This window comes from Pseudorca crassidens, chromosome 2 (genome assembly GCF_039906515.1).
Source record: "Pseudorca crassidens isolate mPseCra1 chromosome 2, mPseCra1.hap1, whole genome shotgun sequence".
In the NCBI taxonomy this organism is placed as follows: domain Eukaryota; kingdom Metazoa; phylum Chordata; class Mammalia; order Artiodactyla; family Delphinidae; genus Pseudorca; species Pseudorca crassidens.
This window is the reverse complement of record NC_090297.1, coordinates 48165192-48182400: the sequence shown is the minus strand read 5'-3', so window position 1 is coordinate 48182400 and position 17209 is coordinate 48165192. Positions and strand designations below refer to the sequence as shown.

The window sequence follows — 17209 nt, the reverse complement described above, 5'->3', positions numbered from 1 at the left end:
TTTATTTATTCAGCTCTATGTGGGACTTGCTTGCATCTCATTAGCACAGGGGCAAACGGAGATGCAAGAGGAATAGAAGATGGTCTGTGCCTTCAGGTGGCCTTCATACTCATCAAGGGACAAGATGTAGGTAGATCAGAAAATGACAATGTATGCACAGCAGGCTGGATTTATGGAAACTTTGTGATACTGGGAGACAGATGCACTTGGGTTCTAGATCTGGATCTACCTGGGACTTGATGTTTCATCAGTTCGGTGCCTCAGTTTCCACTACTACAAACAGAGATAATAATACCTCCCCAGGTTGTAAAGATGAATGAGACGAGGCATGTCGAATGCTTATCACAGAATGTGGCACACAGCAGTATAATCACAAATGCTATTATATTTTCCTTTCTTTGTGTCTCCCTTCTGTTTCATGCTCTGTCACAAGGCGACATGTGGTCTTTGAAGTTCCTTAGGAATGTTGAAGAGTATGGTCTGTGACAGAATATTTTTCATGGAGGAGGGGCTGCCCTTGGACCTTGAGCTGGCTGTCTTCGGCCTGCCCTTCCTGAGAGCACTCTGCTCCCCTCCATCCTCCTTTCCTCCCTCCGGGAGGAAGGCTAACCTGGGTGGACTGCATCCATGGGCTTCCTGGCCTCTTGGCCTCTTCTTGGAATTAGCCATTGCTGAGTTCTAGCAGGAGGCTAAAGGGTGGGCGGGAAGCAGAGTGAAGTCTGTGGGGTTTTTTTGTTGTTTTTTTTTGTTTGTTTTTTTGCGGTACGCGGGCCTCTCACTGCTGTGGCCTCTCCCTTTGCAGAGCACAGGCTCCGGCCGCGCAGGCTCAGCGGCCATGGCTCCCGGGTCCAGCCGCTCCGCGGCACGTGGGATCCTCCTGGAGCGGGGCACGAACCCGCATCCCCTGCATCGGCAGGCAGACCCCCAACCACTGCGCCACCAGGGAAGCCCAAGTCTGTGTGTTTTGATCGGCTTTTAGACTTTCTCTTGGCTGGGTTGCCCTGGGCTTGCTGTATCCTAGACTGAAGGTCACCGCTCCTTTTAAGGCAACTTTTTCTACTGGGTCCCCTCTCAGTTCCAGTCGCCCATCCCTTCTCTCACCCCTTCAAGCCTAGGAGAGGTAACAGTTCTGCTGTCCTAGCCCTGGGACCCTGGCCTGTCCTTCAGTGTTTCCCTTCAACACAGCCCACCCTTGGGTACATAATCTGCGTATTAATTCTTGGCAATAATACTGTTTAGAGTTTGTCATCTGTTTCCAGATGGGACCTCAAAGAGTGGGCTGAGTTTGATTAGGTGAGGAGGTGTGGCATTGGGTCACCAAGGTGTGCTCTAGGGTCTGTGACCAACCTAGTGTGGCCATAGTGTGTATTTCCTGTGAGGAGGGTGGACTGAGCTGTGAGTCTGGGGAGATGTGCTGGACTAGAGCCTGAGAGTCAGGTTAACATATCAGATTTCATATCACAGCAGAAATGGTTCTTGGTAATTGTTTCCTGCTTCATTTTGACGCATATGTATCGAAAAACTAATATGTATATGGTATAGGAAATAAATATCGGAAATTTCTCCCTTTTCCTTCCTAAGAATGATATGCAGATGAAATAGAGGGAAGGGAGGGCAAACAGTATGGAATGAATCTCTCCTGTAGCACCAGGCAGTTTGCATATATCATCGTATTTATGCTACTCAGCAACCATTAGGGGCAAGGTACCAACTTCCCAGCTTCACAGAGACCCAAAGACTTCAAGGGACTTGCCAAAGCTCACATAACTGGTACTTAGTGGAGCCATGATTTGAAAACCCAAGGCCAGTCTGGGAGACGGTGACATTCATGATCTTGTGACTTTGCCAGCTGCGAGATGTGAAGAGTGACGTAGTTAAGGGTTCAGATGCGAGGTACATATAAGTGCACCAGAGTGAGCCTCAGGCTAGTTTTTACAGCCCCCCCTTCCAAACCCCACCCCAGGAAGAAGGGGTGTGGCATTGTAAGGCCATGCACAGCAGGAATTTCTGCAGGAGGAAGAGTGTCTCTAGAATCTCCGAATAGCCGTACAGCCTGGCATCCCAGAGACTGGGGTATGATTTCATAACAGGAAGGATCCTGGATGTCTCTCAGGGACCAGGGCATCTTATTGTTCCCATTGCGCAGGACATTGTTCACTCCCTAATTGTACATGTATTTCTCTGCCTGCTGGCTTCTGCCAGCCTTCACTTCACTGAGTCATAACTTCTGCTCAGTCGACCCCTTGCTGCCTCAGAGCTTGTGCATCTTTTCACTTCTGGCCCCGTTACTCCTGGACAGAATCTGTATTAATGAGTTCAGATTCTTGAGAGAGAGAATATGCCTGTCTTCTCCTGTATCCAGTCTGGATCTAACCCTTCCTACCAGGCCAAGTTGTGGCTCTGGTCAGCCAGTGAATTGTCCTTGGGTGAGGAATGGACTTCTGGTGCAGTCAGCTGGGACAGATTAAGGAGTGGACATTTTGGGGGCGGGGCATTATTCTGTCTCTTCCAGTCCACCTCTGGACCCCAAAGATTCACATCCAGCCCAAATGCAGAAGACAGGCAAGGTCTCTCTGTGATGTCATCAGTTCAAAAGTCCAGATTCTCATGATCTAAATTATCTAAACCATATTCCAGTGATTAGGGCATAGGCATCTTGGTTGGGGGGGGCATTTTCCTGACTGTCCCCAGCACTTAACACTATGTGATAAGTATCTTAAATAGATTATGTCGTTTAATAAACTCACCACATCTGGTGCCTATTCTCAGAGCCATCGTATTTTGCGGTGGACGTGTTCAGGCTCAGGGGAATTCAATAACAGGCCCAGTCGTGGGGGACGAGGGAGTGGGTCATGCCAGCCCTGAAATCACATGTGAATTCCCTTTGCCTTTATGCTTGTTTCCTGTATATGTTACTGCATATTCGGATCACCTGGGGAGATTTTAAGCATCCCACTGCCCAGGTGGCAGCTCAGAGGAGTTAAATGAGAATCCCAGTGTGAAAGCCAAGAGTCAGTAGTCGTTCCAGATCCTCAGGTGATTCCAATGTGCAGAAGAGCGTGGGAGCCTCTGCCCTGCATTACTCATCACTAAAGGATGGTGCTCCAGGCGAAGGGTGCACATGGTCAGGGAAACCTTCCCCATGAAGGGGAGCTTGAACTTAGAGTCGAAGGTATTTGCAGGGTGTAACAGTGAGGAGGGCATTTCACGGAGAGGCGACAGCTTTCCATGTTGGCGATTTGCTCAGTATTTGCTGAGTGTGATGGAATTTTTAGGTTTCCGTGAGAAGGTTCAAATAAATACATTCACAAATCAGGAAACGACGGGGAAAGAGGAGCTCCTTTGTCCAGGCATCTATCCCCATTTACAGCTTGAGCAAAACACAGCCCTGTGGTTAGCACTGTTATGGATGGATTTTGTGAGGGAGATAATTGTGGAAATTGGGTCGCTTCCTGTCAAGTGCAGATCCTTTTGTGGAGGAAATTTGAGCTATCTGTGTATCCCATTTTACAGTAATTGAGATTGGACTAGCAAATCATTAGCGAAGCAAAGGAAGTTGATGGGCTTTTTATTTTTTTTCCAAAGGAAGGTGGAAAAAAATTTGATGTTTGAGAAGAGAGAGAGGAATTAAAATGGGATGTCAGTGATGGGAGAGAGCAATGCCTGTCTCCTGGCTCTCTGGGCAGGGAGAGGGTGACATCTGGGCCAAGACCTCCCTTGAGTGGGACCAACAGGAAGGGCTGTTGCAGGTGCCCCCTGTGATCAGGACAGGTACTGGGATGTGGACCTCCTTGGGATGAGCCACCACCCAGGGCCACCCTGGGAACCAGGCAGCATGGGGACATCTCTTGCTTACTCGCCCAGCTTGCCACTGACAGATGTTGGCCCGTGTGGTTCTCTTTCCCACTGTCACCTTTGAAGATAATGAAATGCAGCTTGTGGAAAGGAGAGTCAATAACGGTGGTATATATTTTAGGTAAATCAGCAGGTGAAGCTGCCGAATGTGATGTTTATTTAGTTAAAATCCCCTGCACTGGGAGGGCCTCATTAAATACTTGTCTTTCCTTCCTGCGAGACCCCAGGGAACAGCAACAGCTCCAGGTTACTCAGACACATCGTGGAGGGAACTGGGATGATAGCAGAGGGCGTTCCGTCTCCAAGAGCAAACAGACAGCGTGCCCCGCCTTGTCGCGTGGCTAGTGGGGTTGAAATGAGGACAGGCATCGGCTAAAAAGCCAGGTGATGAGGGGGGTGCCATTTTAGGATTAGTGCTGGGGAACAGGTAAGAAGGCCACCTGAGGCCAGCCCCCATGCTTGGGAAAGTGTAGCAGCCACCAGGCCTTGATTCGTCTCTCTCTGTACCTCCCCCATGTAGCCCAGTGTCTGCTGTGTACAGAGTATGTGCTTAGAAATGTATGTAGAATTGATTTGGTTTACAGAATCTGTAATTTAACAGCTGTGTGCTGAAGGAGTTGGGGATATTTGCTTTTTTACTATTTCTTCATGCAAATTCATTTATCTAGGACATCTTTGGAAAGAAAACTTGAAGAGCATAAGCTTTTAAATTCAGTAGCTCTGCTGTTGCAAGCAGTCTCCTAGTTGGACCGCCAATATCACTGGCTTCCAGCCCTGGGGTGATTGCTGGGTTACCATTATTTTTAAAGAACCTGAAATATGTCATTTTTAAAGAACCTGAAATATGTCAGCCGCTGCCCTGTTCAATCACTGCGGTGGTCGCCTGTCACCTGCTAATAGTCACCACCCACTGACGAATCATATTTGAAGTTTGCACCTAGCAGCAGCGTATGAATTTTTAGATATAAATTTATATACATATTTCTATGGAAACACAAAAGACCCCGAATAGCCAAAGCAATCTTGAGAACGAAAAATGGAGCTGGAGGAATAAGGCTCCCAGACTTCAGACTATACTACAAAGCTACAGTAATCAAGACAGTATGGTACTGGAACAAAAACAGAAATAGAGATCAGTGGAACAGGATAGAAAGCCCGGAGATAAACCCACGCACATATGGTCACCTTATCTTTGATAAACGAGGCAAGAATATACAGTGGAGAGAAGACAGCCTCTTCAATAAGTGGTGCTGGGAAAACTGGACAGGTACATGTAAAAGTATGAAATTAGAACACTCCCTAACACCATACACAAAAATAAACTCAAAATGGATTAAAGACCTAAATGTAAGGTCAGACACTATCAAACTCTTAGAGGAAAACAGGCAGAACACTCTATGACATAAATCAAAGCAAGATCCTTTTTGACCCACCTCCTAGAGAAACGAAAATAAAAACAAAAATAAACAAATGGGACCTAATGAAGCTTCAAAGCTTTTGCACAGCAAAGGAAACCATAAACAAGACCAAAAGACAACCCTCAGAATGGGAGAAAAGATTTGCAAATGAAGCAACTGACAAAGGATTAATCTCCAAGATTTACAAGCAGCTCATGCAGCTCAATAACAAAAAAACCAACAACCCAATCCAAAAATGGGCAGAAGACCTAAATAGACATTTCTCCAAAGAAGATATACAGACTGCCAACAAACACATGAAAGAATGTTCAACATCACTAATCATTAGAGAAATGCAAATCAAAACTACAATGAGATATCATCTCACACCGGTCAGAATGGCCATCATCAAAAAATCTAGAAACAATAAATGCTGGAGAGGGTGTGGAGAAAAGGGAACCCTCTTGCACTGTTGGTGGGAATGTAAATTGATACAGGCACTATGGAGAACAGTATGGAGGTTCCTTAAAAAACTGCAAATAGAACTACCATATGACCCAGCAATCCCACTACTGGGCATACCCTGAGAAAACCATAATTCAAAAAGAGTCATGTACCAAAATGTTCATTGCAGCTCTGTTTACAATAGCCAGGACATGGAAGCAACCTAAGTGTCCATCATCGGATGAATGGTTAAAGAAGATGTGGCACATATATACAATGGAATATTACTCAGCCATAAAAGGAAACGAAATTGAGATATTTGTAGTGAGGTGGATGGACCTAGAGTCTGTCATATGGAGTGAAGTAAATCTGAAAGAGAAAAACAAATACTGTATGCTAACACATATATATATGGAATCTAAGAAAAAAAAAATAAAGGTCATGAAGAACCTAGGGGTAAGACAGGAATAAAGACACAGACCTACTAGAGAATGGACTTGAGGATATGGGGAGGGGGAAGGGTAAGCTGTGACAAAGTGAGAGAGTGGCATGGACACGTATACACTACCAAACGTAAAATAGATAGCTAGTGGGAAGCAGCCGCATAGCACAAGGAGATCAGCTCGGTGGTTTGTGACCACCTAGAGGGGTGGGATAGGGAGGGTGGGAGGGAGGGAGACGCAAGAGGGAAGAGATATGGGAACATATGTATATGTATAACTGATTCACTTTGTTATAAAGCAGAAACTAGCACACCGTTGTAAAGCAATTATACTCCAATAAAGATGTTAAAAAAATTTATATACATGTGCTACTGTGAATCTGCATGTTAAAGTAATAAACTATCTCCTATTTTTTTAGTTTGTAAGTAGATATTACATAGGTTGATGTCTTCACTCCAGTGGATTTTCTTCAGTAGGAACCACAGGATGCCCATTTTATAGATGAAGTTGAGGCTCAGACTGGTTTAGTAGCTCGAGTGCCTAAATTTATGTAAGCAGTGAGTGGAAGAGTCAGGCATGATTCCAACCCAGCCCCTCAGCTTATTGCTTTAGGTTCTGCCATTTACTGACACATTTTTGTAAAATCAGAGGTGAAGATTTTAGAACGTTGGGTAGAAGTGGGGCTCCAAGTACTGAAAATGCTAATGGAATTATTTTAAGCTTATACACATTTTTTTCTGATACTCTATTAGTTTATGTAATGAAGTTTCATGGTGCAATAAATACTCAGTGAAACTGTGTGATCCATTAGTTAAATGAAATGTTCCTAAGTATGCCGTACTGCTGTCACATAAATTCCTTTAATATTGCTGAAATCTGGTTCTGACTTTTGTGAGCTTTGAGTTTGATTAAAGAAACACATTCTGTTCCTCCTATTATCACCTTGCTGAAGGCTGACAGATACCTGAGTAATAACAGTGCCTGCCTTCTGGAGCGTAGCATTTTATTTTCCCCAGAGTACTTTTACATAGCTTTCATTTATTCCTGTTCACTTAATCCCATGAATTATAGCCAGCATTATCCCATTTTACAGATGAGTAAACTGATGGACCATGTAGGTGTTTTTTTTAACATCTTTATTGGAGTATAATTGCTTTACAATGGTGTGCTAGTTTCTGCTTTATAACAAAGTGAATCAGTTATACATATACATATGTTCCCATATCTCTTCCCTCTTGCGTCTCCCTCCCTCCCACCCTCCCTATCCCACCCCTCCAGGTCGTCACAAACCACCGAGCTGATCTCCCTGTGTTATGCGGCTGCTTCCCACTAGCTATCTATTTTATGTTTGGTAGTGTATACATGTCCATGCCACTCTCTCACTTTGTCACAGCTTATCCTTCCCCCTCCCAATGTCCTCAGGTCAATGCTCTAGTAGGTCCCCGTCTCACCCCTAGGTTCTTCATGACCTTTTTTTTTTTTCTTAGATTCCATATATATGTGTTAGCATACGGTATTTGTCTTTCTCTTTCAGACTTACTTCACTCTGTATGACAGACTCTAGGTCCATCCATCTCACTACAAATAACTCAATTTCGTTTCTTTTTATGGCTGAGTAGTATTCCATTGTATATATGTGCCATATCTTCTTTATCCGTTCATCTGTTGATGGGCACTTAGGTTGCTACCATGGCCTGGCTATTGTAAATAGAGCTGCAATGAACATTTTGGTACATGACTTGTTTTGAATTATGGTTTTCTTAGGGTATATGCCCAGTAGTGGGATTGCTGGTTCGTATGGTAGTTCTATTTGTAGTTTTTTAAGGAACCTCCATACTGTTCTCCGTAGTGGCTGTATCAATTTATATTCCCACCAACAGTGCAAGAGGGTTCCCTTTTCTCCGCACCCTCCCCCGCATTTATTGTTTCTAGATTTTTTGATGATGGCCATTCTGACCGGTGTGAGATGATATCTCATTGTAGTTTTGATTTGCATTTCTCTAATGATTAATGATGTTGAACATTCTTTCATGTGTTTGTTGGCAGTCTGTATATCTTCTTTGGAGAAATGTCTATTTAGGTCTTCTGCCCATTTTTGGATTGGGTTGTTGGTGTTTTTGTTATTGAGCTGCATGAGCTGCTTGTAAATCTTGGAGATTAATCCTTTGTCAGTTGCTTCATTTGCAAATCTTTTCTCCCATTCTGAGGGTTGTCTTTTGGTCTTGTTTATGGTTTCCTTTGCTTTGCAAAAGCTTTGAAGTTTCATTAGGTCCCATTTGTTTATTTTTGTTTCCATTTCTCTAGGAGGTGGGTCAAAAAGGATCTTGCTGTGATTTATGTCATAGAGTGTTCTGCCTATGTTTTCCTCTAAGAGTTTGATAGTGTCTCGCCTTACATTTAGGTTTTTAATCCATTTTGAGTTTATTTTTGTGTATGGTGTTAGGGAGTGTTCTAATTTCATACTTTTACATGTACCTGTCCAGTTTTCCCAGCACGACTTATTGAAGAGGCTGTCTTCTCTCCACTGTATATTCTTGCCTCGTTTATCAAAGGTAAGGTGACCATATGTGCGTGGGTTTATCTCTGGGCTTTCTATCCTGTTCCATTGACCTCTATTTCTGTTTTTGTTCCAGTACCATACTGCCTTGATTACTGTAGCTTTGTAGTATAGTCTGAAGTCCCATGTAGGTTTTTTAATTCTAGATGTGCCCTAGAGATGCCAGACCACCAGATAGCTGTATAATAAGATTCCAATTATTTATTTTTGAATTTAGTTAAAAGAAAAGAAAGCATGCTTTCTTCAAAGAGCATTTAAAATGACTTGAGTCTCTTTTTTTTGACCCTATTCAAAAGTATTACTGCTATTATACTTTAGTATTGTATTCTCAGCATAAGTTAAGGGACATTGAAAATTCCCTGTTGGATTTTCTATAGAGACAGTGCTGATGTTAATGTCCATGGGACCACACAGCGTTGGTTTTATGAAAGCCTGTAGGCCCTTTTCATTCTGTTCCTGGTTTAAGGTTATTTGAGCATGGACTTTGTGGAACCTGTAACTGATCATATTTCCTTCTATGCTTTGGCCTCTAGCAATCTCATATATTTACATCCTATCTTCTGTAACCGTACAGATTTAACTTGGTGCTTCTGCCTCTACCTTCATTTCCAATCCTTTGTTCCCCATTCACTTCAGTTTTCCTCATTCATTAATTTTATCCTGTTCTAGAGAATGACTTTCTATAAAATTTTCTATAAGCTGCCTGAATTCTTTTTATTTTTTTCATAATGTCAGGTGGACATAACCGACGAGCAACACAATGAATGTGAGCTCTCAGGCCAAGAGACGTCTCCTCCTTCTGTGATTTTTCTTTCCTTTCTTGAAACACACAGTTGTGGCAAAACAGTTTTGATTGGGTCTGTAGTGAGGTTGTTAATCTGTCAACTTTGTGGCCTTTAGAGTTTTAAAGCCAGGGATACGTTCTATCAATATAGTATTATTCTAGAAGGGTTTGGTCAAAGCAAGTGATGGCCTTGCATTTGCTGTGAGGATGGTGGTATTTTAACAGTAGAGGGAGAGGTGTAGTATCTTGAAATATCATTCTGGTAAAGTTTCTGTAGCTCTTGCACTTCTGACACCCTTGGCAGGATTAAGTAAGTGTTGCCATTGGGCTCTGGCGAAACCTTTCTCTTTCCTTTTTTCTTGTTCCTGAAAAGAACAAATGTACAGAATGAGCACATTTTAGGCAGTTCCCAAATGGGCTGGATCAGGTCAGTTAGCCCTTGACAGATTAAAAAAAAACCGGAAAAAGGGTTGACAGGTTAAAGTCATAGTCCCAGGGATGCAGAGGGAGATGGTCCAACAAAGGCCGACTTTGGCTATGTAATTAAAGGAGTTTGCAGTGATCTATGGGGCCAGTAGGTGAAAAGTCTTGGGATGGGGTTGGGGGGCAATTCCTGGCATGGAGGCAGAGTCTGGAGGGGAAGTCAAGAGTTCAGTAAGAAACAGACCTGCTCGAAAGAAACAACGTTGGTCCACAGACTTGTGTCAAGTCAAACATTCCGGGGAGATACAGGATGAAGTTTAATCTATAATAAGAACTGACAGTCGTAAACTGATTTTAAACTCAAGTAGCCTTGGGAATTAGAAAACATGCCATCTAGGGAGCTGCAATGGGTCTGAACTTTTAAAAAGAAGAGTGAGACCAGAATTGGCTTTGTTGCATCCCTGTGTGTTTGGGTCAGAGCTAGGCTTTAAAATTTTTTTTTTTGTTAAATTTGGAAATAATTTCACAATTACAGAAAAATGTAAAAGAATGAGAATATACAAAAAATACTCTATGCCTTTTACTTAGATTCACCTGTTGCTACTATTTTATCACATTTGCTTTATCATTTGTGTATTCTCTCTCTCTGTGTATATGCATGGATACACACACACATATGCTGCGTGTACCTATACATATATATATGATTTGTTTTTCCTGAATCATTTGAATGGTGCATGGAGCTTAGCCCTTTATACCTAAATATTTGTAGTCCCTGAGTGTAGTCCCCGAGAATAGGTAATTTCTCTTACATAGCCATCGGAAAGTTATCAAATAAATTTAACTTTGAAATAATATTTTTACCTAATTTGCCATCCATATTCAAATTTGTCAATTGGCTCACTCATTTCTTTTGTAGCATTTCTTTTCTCGCTAGTAAAGGAGGATCTGGTACAAGCATTGCATGTAGTAGTTGTACCTGCTTTGTTTCTTTTTCTTTTTTTTTTTTTGCGGTACGCGGGCCTCTCACTGTTGTGGCCTCTCCCGTTGTGGAGCACAGGCTCCGGACGCACAGGCTCAGCGGCCATGGCTCACGGGCCCAGCCGCTCCGCGACAGGTGGGATCCTCCTGGACCGGGGCACGAACCCGTGTCCCCTGCATCGGCAGGCGGACTCTCAACCACTGCGCCACCAGGGAAGCCCTGTTTTGTTTCTTTCAATCTAAAGTATTTCCACAGCCCCTCTTTGTCTTTGGTTATGCCATTTTTGAAGAATAGACTTTCTCCGCATTTTTATATGCACGTTCTGATTAGATTCCTGGCCAGGATGCTGCACGATAATGATGTGGTCTTCTCTGGGGTATCACCGGATACCCATTTGCTCGTCTTTGCTAATGTTAATTTAGATAACCTAATTGAGGTGTGGTTCAATGTCTCCATCGTATGATCACAAATTTTCCCCTTGCAACTACAAACAGCAAGTGAGAAGACACTTTAAGACCTACGAACGGCTTGCTTCTCATCGAAAAATTTCCCTGGATTTAGCATTTATTGATGATTCTTGTCTGGCTAAGGTTTACTCTGATGGCTGCAAAATGTGTTTTTATACTCTAGCACTTCCTCTGTATTTACCAGATAGTATCTGTTCTACTGTCAACAAGACAGCCTTCCCTTCTTCCCCCACTTGTTTATCTGTCTGTTTTCAGTATGGGTTCCCATTTTTTCAGTGGTTTATTATTTATTTACCTTCCTTAAATTATATTGGTGTTTAAGCTGTTTCAGAATTGGCCAGTGAGAGCTCCTCCAAGTTGGCATTTGTATCCTTGTGACATGCCCCTATCACTGGTGCTGGTTTTGAGTACTTCATTACTTTCTGGAACATCAAGATATGTTGGACTCATCTTATACCTGCCATGCCCCATTTCTGGAATCACCCACTTCTCCAGGAAACCCTGGGTCCTTTTACTGAGGAGTGGTAGTAGAAACCAAAATCTAGGTATTTAGGTGTCATGTTGTCATTGGGTTATCTTTGCTCCTTGACCTGTTCAGTGGACAGGGCTGGGAAGTCATATGCATATAAACGCATGTATACACCTACTCATATACAGACACATGTATATTTTATAAACCACGAATTTACCCTGGAATCTCCAATTTCCAGTCTGTCCCATAGTTGTCTTTCCTGTCCTCCCTCTTTGCATAGTTTAATGTCTCTTCTTGAATAGTGAGACTCTTGGCTCCCAAGAACATTAAAGAATTTACGTCCTTGTCCAATCTTATAATACATCTAAAATAGTTTTATAATTGCTTTGCCCATAGCACTACCCAAAAAAGCCTACTAAAAAGAGTTTGAGGTTTGTTTTTAGCTCCCCCTGCCCCAATCCTGTTCAAGACCGAGTGTAAACAGTCAAACTGTGTTCCTAAGCTATTCATATTTGTTCTTTTTCTCCCACCCTTTCAGTGCTTGTGCTTATGATGCGTCTCTGACATACAATTGGATTCATTTGTTTCCATCCACTTGCAGTTTTAGCATTTCCCCCACTTCCTACCCCTGTTAACTTAATTTTACTTTCTTCAGATATGTAGAGCATGAATAGGCTTCCAAATTTGGAAATTAAACAAAAAGCTGTGCTCTGAGAAGTATCACCCTTTGCCTTGTCCTTCTACCTGGTCCGTCCATCATTCTACGACCCAGGATCTCCCCGTGTAGAAAAACAGCTTCATTGTTTTCTGCTGTGTTTGTCCTGTTTCTTTTTGTAAAGATCAGCAGTTAAGTCTCCTCCTTTCTTACATGAAACTAGCATGCTGTAGCTTGAGCTAGGCTTCCTAAGTGCCCAAATTTCATTGATCTTCCAAATCTTACACACTTGGTGGTGGTCTTCCTATTTTACTGATGTGGAAACTAAGACCCCTGGTCTGTACTATTGCAGACCTTTTTGCCTTGTTGACAGATGGCCTGTTTTCAGTGCTTTGTAGTTTGAATGAAGCTGATTAAGATGCCCTAAATTACGAATCATCAGGTAGTAGCACATACAGTTTTTAATCCATAAAATTGCTGCCACTGAAACCCAAAGTCCTGTTTCTGGGAAGTCTACGCCTTCATCTGGTCGTTAAGGCTGGATTGTCTCTTTAGCCTGGAATTTCAGCGTCCTTAGCATATCACACAAGGCTTAAATCAGGGTGTGGCACCTGGCTGGGAGAGTTGTTTCTGACTTTTTGCTTTTTCTTTTTAAAACTGAGGTGAAATTCACATAACATAAAATTAACCATTTTAATATTTATAATTCAGTGGCATTTATTATATTCATGATGTTGTTCAACCATCACCACCATCCAGTTCCAAAACATTTTCATCTCCTCCAGAGGAGACCCTGTAACCATTAAAGAGTCGTTCCCCCCTCCCTGGCTTCCCCCAGCACCTGACAACCACTGATCTGCTCTCTATCTCTCTGGATTTATTTATTTTGGGTAGTTTGGAGGTAAATGGAATCACACACTAAAGTGACCTTTTGTGTTTAACTTCTTTCACTTGGCATGTTGTTTGCCAGGTTCATCCCCCTTGTAGCATGTATCAATCCTTCATTCCATTTTATGGTTGAATAATATTCCATTGTATGGTTACACCACATTTTGTGTATCCATTCCCCAGCTAATGGACCTCCAGGGGGATCGTGAGTGAAGTTGGGGAGAAGAGAGGCTTGTACCCTGCCTTGTGCGCTGTGCTGCCTACTAGCCACGTGACCGTGAACAAGCTACAAAACTGGCTTGTGCCTCCCTTTCCTCATGTGTCAAATGAACCTAATGATAATATCTAACTCTTCAAGTGACTGAAGGATTGGCTGAGATAATATGTGAAAAGTTCACAGTATAGTGCCTGGCAAATAATGGGCCTTCATTAGCTGTTTTGCCATAGGATGGTCTGAGCGTGGGTGGGGAGGAGAGAGAACACAAACGTGCGTTATAGTAGGTGTTTTACCGTGCATTTGTTCTGTTGTAGCTGCTCAAACCTTTGTGCTTTGTTTAAAAATGAAAAGGCCTGTCTGTTTTCTCTGCTTTGTGGTTTGGTGTTTTTGCCCCTCCCCCACTCCCTACCCCCCCCCCCCCCCCCCCCCCTTCACTGAACGTGGGATTTTACATTTAGAAGCAGTTCAGTAGACAGAATGTCTGTAGTGGAATGTTACATAATTCACTTTTAGATTTGAAGAGCTCATTATAAAAAACCTGACACACTTCAGGAATATTAAATTACTGCAGATTGTGTGGAGCAAAGGAACATTATTGAAGCATTTCAGAGTTCTAGGCGAGCCTGAATTTAACTGATAGGGCTTCACAGCTTTTACTGGGGAAAAATGATTTGAGTCGTCACATGGTTTCTGGCCCTAGAGGACTTTAATCTCCTTAATTACAAAGAAACGAATTTCCTAAATAATTTGGAGCTACTTCACAGCATTTGCTCAACCTCTGGCTTTTGGAAAATTAAAGGGGATGCCAGGGTCCTGGCTGTGGAATGTTCTGTCCGTACTGTAGCTTCCTTATGCAGGTTTTTATTAGAGACGATGCTGGTTTCCTTTCTTTATTGATACGGGAATGTACTTCAGGAATTCACAAGTAATGCTTATAACACTTGAACGCAATCACATTTTGTCAAACAAGTGACACTGGAGCTGCCCACAGAATAGGGAGAGGTTCTGTATTGTGGCTTACAAAGTCGAAGGAAAGAAAATGGCCCAAATCCAATCCAGTTCTGTACATCGACTTTAAGAGTGCTTGAAATGGTGTAAAACCCATATTTCAGTTCATTTCGGTGTTTATGGATTAGGTACCTACTGTGTGCAAGACCAGCATCATGGAAATATCTTAGCTTCTACCATTTCCTACAGTTTGTCCTTAGAAAGCAGACTTAACCTGCCTTAGTTTCCTTCTCTGTGAAAGGAGGATAATAATATGAGGCTGTGTTGTGACCTTGTATTCCTGTGTTTGTAACACAGGAAACTATTAGGGCCTAATATTTATTAAGTGCTTGCCAGGAGATGTGCCCAGACACCCCCTTCCAAGCATGTTACATGTGTGATCACAGTTTCCACAGCCACTCCATGAAGTTGATACTGTTATCCCCATTGTAAAGGTACAGAAACTGAGGCAAAGAGGGGTTGCGTAGCTTCCTCAATATCACATTGCTTGTAAATGGCTCAAACTACGACGTTGGCCAAGAATCAGATCATAACACAAGTAAGGAGAGATTCTGTTACCCAGTCCAAGCTCATACTGCTCGCTGCACGACAGGCCAATAAATTGAGAGATGAGGTGTTGGGGCGAGGGATAGTGACTTTATTTGGAAAGCCAGCAGAGCAAGAAGATGGTGGACTAATGTCCCAAAGAACCATCTTCCCTGAGTTAGAATTCAGGCTTCTTTTATAATAAAAGGGGAGGGGTTGTGGCTGGTTGTTACAAACTTCTGGGTGTTTTAATCCTTTGTTCTTGCAGCTGTCCAGTGTAACTCAGGTCACCATGTTTCTGTAAACCTCCAACAAGGCAAATGTTAATCTCTGTTGTGCAACTTTTTATCTCTGTATGAATGGAAAAGTGTTATACCTTTAAAGGTCAGAGCCTTGAGAATGGCCTATCCTGTATATTTCAGGCTAAGACAACATTCTTAGCTTGTAGCAAAAGCAACAGAGTACGAAGGTTAAAGCAAGAGAAACAGGTCCAATATGGAGTCAGATTTGTTCTTCCGTATTACAGTTCCGTTTAATGGAGGGATCAGAAAACCTTTCTGCCTAAGATACCTCTTTTGAACTGAACCTTGAGAATGTCAGCAGAATTGAAAAGAAAAATTCCATAGAAAGGTAACAGCACAAGGGAGGATTGGGAAGATGGGAAAGTGTATCACCTCCCTACTAGACTTAACGCGTCCTTTTTTTATTTTGGTTGTTAATTTCAAGCCTCCTTGGACATGCTGGTCCTTCTGCCTGAGATAACCATTTATTCATTTATTACACATGCATTTATGGAGTACCCATTGGTCCTTTCCCTTATCATGCATGTGACAGAGGCATCATTCTTCAAGATCAGACAGTGGAGAGCTTCTTCTCTGTGAAGATTTATTGACTCTTTCAAGCAAAGGTGAAAGCTTGCTCCTTTGTAACCCAGTAGGCCCATTTTTTGTCTGTTTTCATTCTGGTCATGTATATTGCAATCCCCTACATGACTGACACCTCTGCTAGACTGAATTTCTTTGAGGACAGGAACCAGGCTTTGACTCTGTACTCTCCGCCTGCATGGTTGTGCCGTACACGTCTATTGACATGAATGAGCCAGCACGTGCACCTGGCCTATTGTAGGTTCTTAGGAGATATTTGTTGCAATGAAATGACTAGTATTATTAATAAAATTAATTATCTCTTTATATGACCAAGTTTTGGGACTCTGCCATCTCTCATGGAATGTTGTCTTTTGAGGGCAAGAGGTTAGGAAGGGGGTGAGGGCTTTGTGGCATGGTGCAGATAGATGGCACAAAAGTGGCCGGAAAAGTTCTCATTTTCAACATATGGTTTCATGGACCCCATTCTAGGAAGATAATTTTCCATTTTCTTTAATTGTAGCCTTAGATCCTCTACTTTAAGTACCTTCATTCAGGGCCAGTGTCCTCTTAAACAATAGTTTGTAAAACAGTTTGTTAAAAGCAAACAAAGAAAGCAGATATCTTTGGATAAGGTGTGAATTTCCCCATATTTAAGCCTTACTACAATTTATATGGCTTTTATATTAGCCTTTCTAGTTAAGCCATCTTTAATTGGCATGATCAAGAGATTTTGGTCCTTATTCTTTTTGAGCTGAAACTGGTGTTCAAGGTCAGCCTTTTCAGATGAAAAGGTTCTAGATCTGTGGCATGAGCTAAGAATTGGCTGCACAGTTTGAAGATCCATTTCCAGTAGCTTTATCTTAATATTCTTTAAAAATGGATAACTCCTGAAATGTTTATTTTCAACTGAACTCTCACATATAACTATCAGAGAGACGGTCGCTGGGAAAGATTGTTGGCTTGACACTGGGAACACATTCATTCAATTTAAATGAAATCAAATGAGATAACGTATGTGAAGCAGGAGCTGAGGGCATAGGATATAGTAAATGTATAGTAAATACTGGCTGTAATTGAAGTGGTATTATTATCATTATTATCTCTTCCCAGCACAGTGTCTGAACTTAATAGTACCTAGTAGTGTGCAAGTCGTATTTATTAAAGAAAGAAGGGCTGAAATGTGTGTCTGCCCGCCTCTTTCCTTCTCTTTTCCTCCCCACGTTAAA

General features: G+C 42.3%; 1 protein-coding gene across 2 annotated transcripts in view; it reads left to right on the top strand.

Moving 5' to 3' along the window:
• Nucleotides 1-17209, top strand: part of DAB1 (DAB adaptor protein 1) — a 1170471-nt gene that overhangs the window by 872845 nt on the left and 280417 nt on the right. The gene's annotated exons all lie outside the window — the stretch shown is intronic.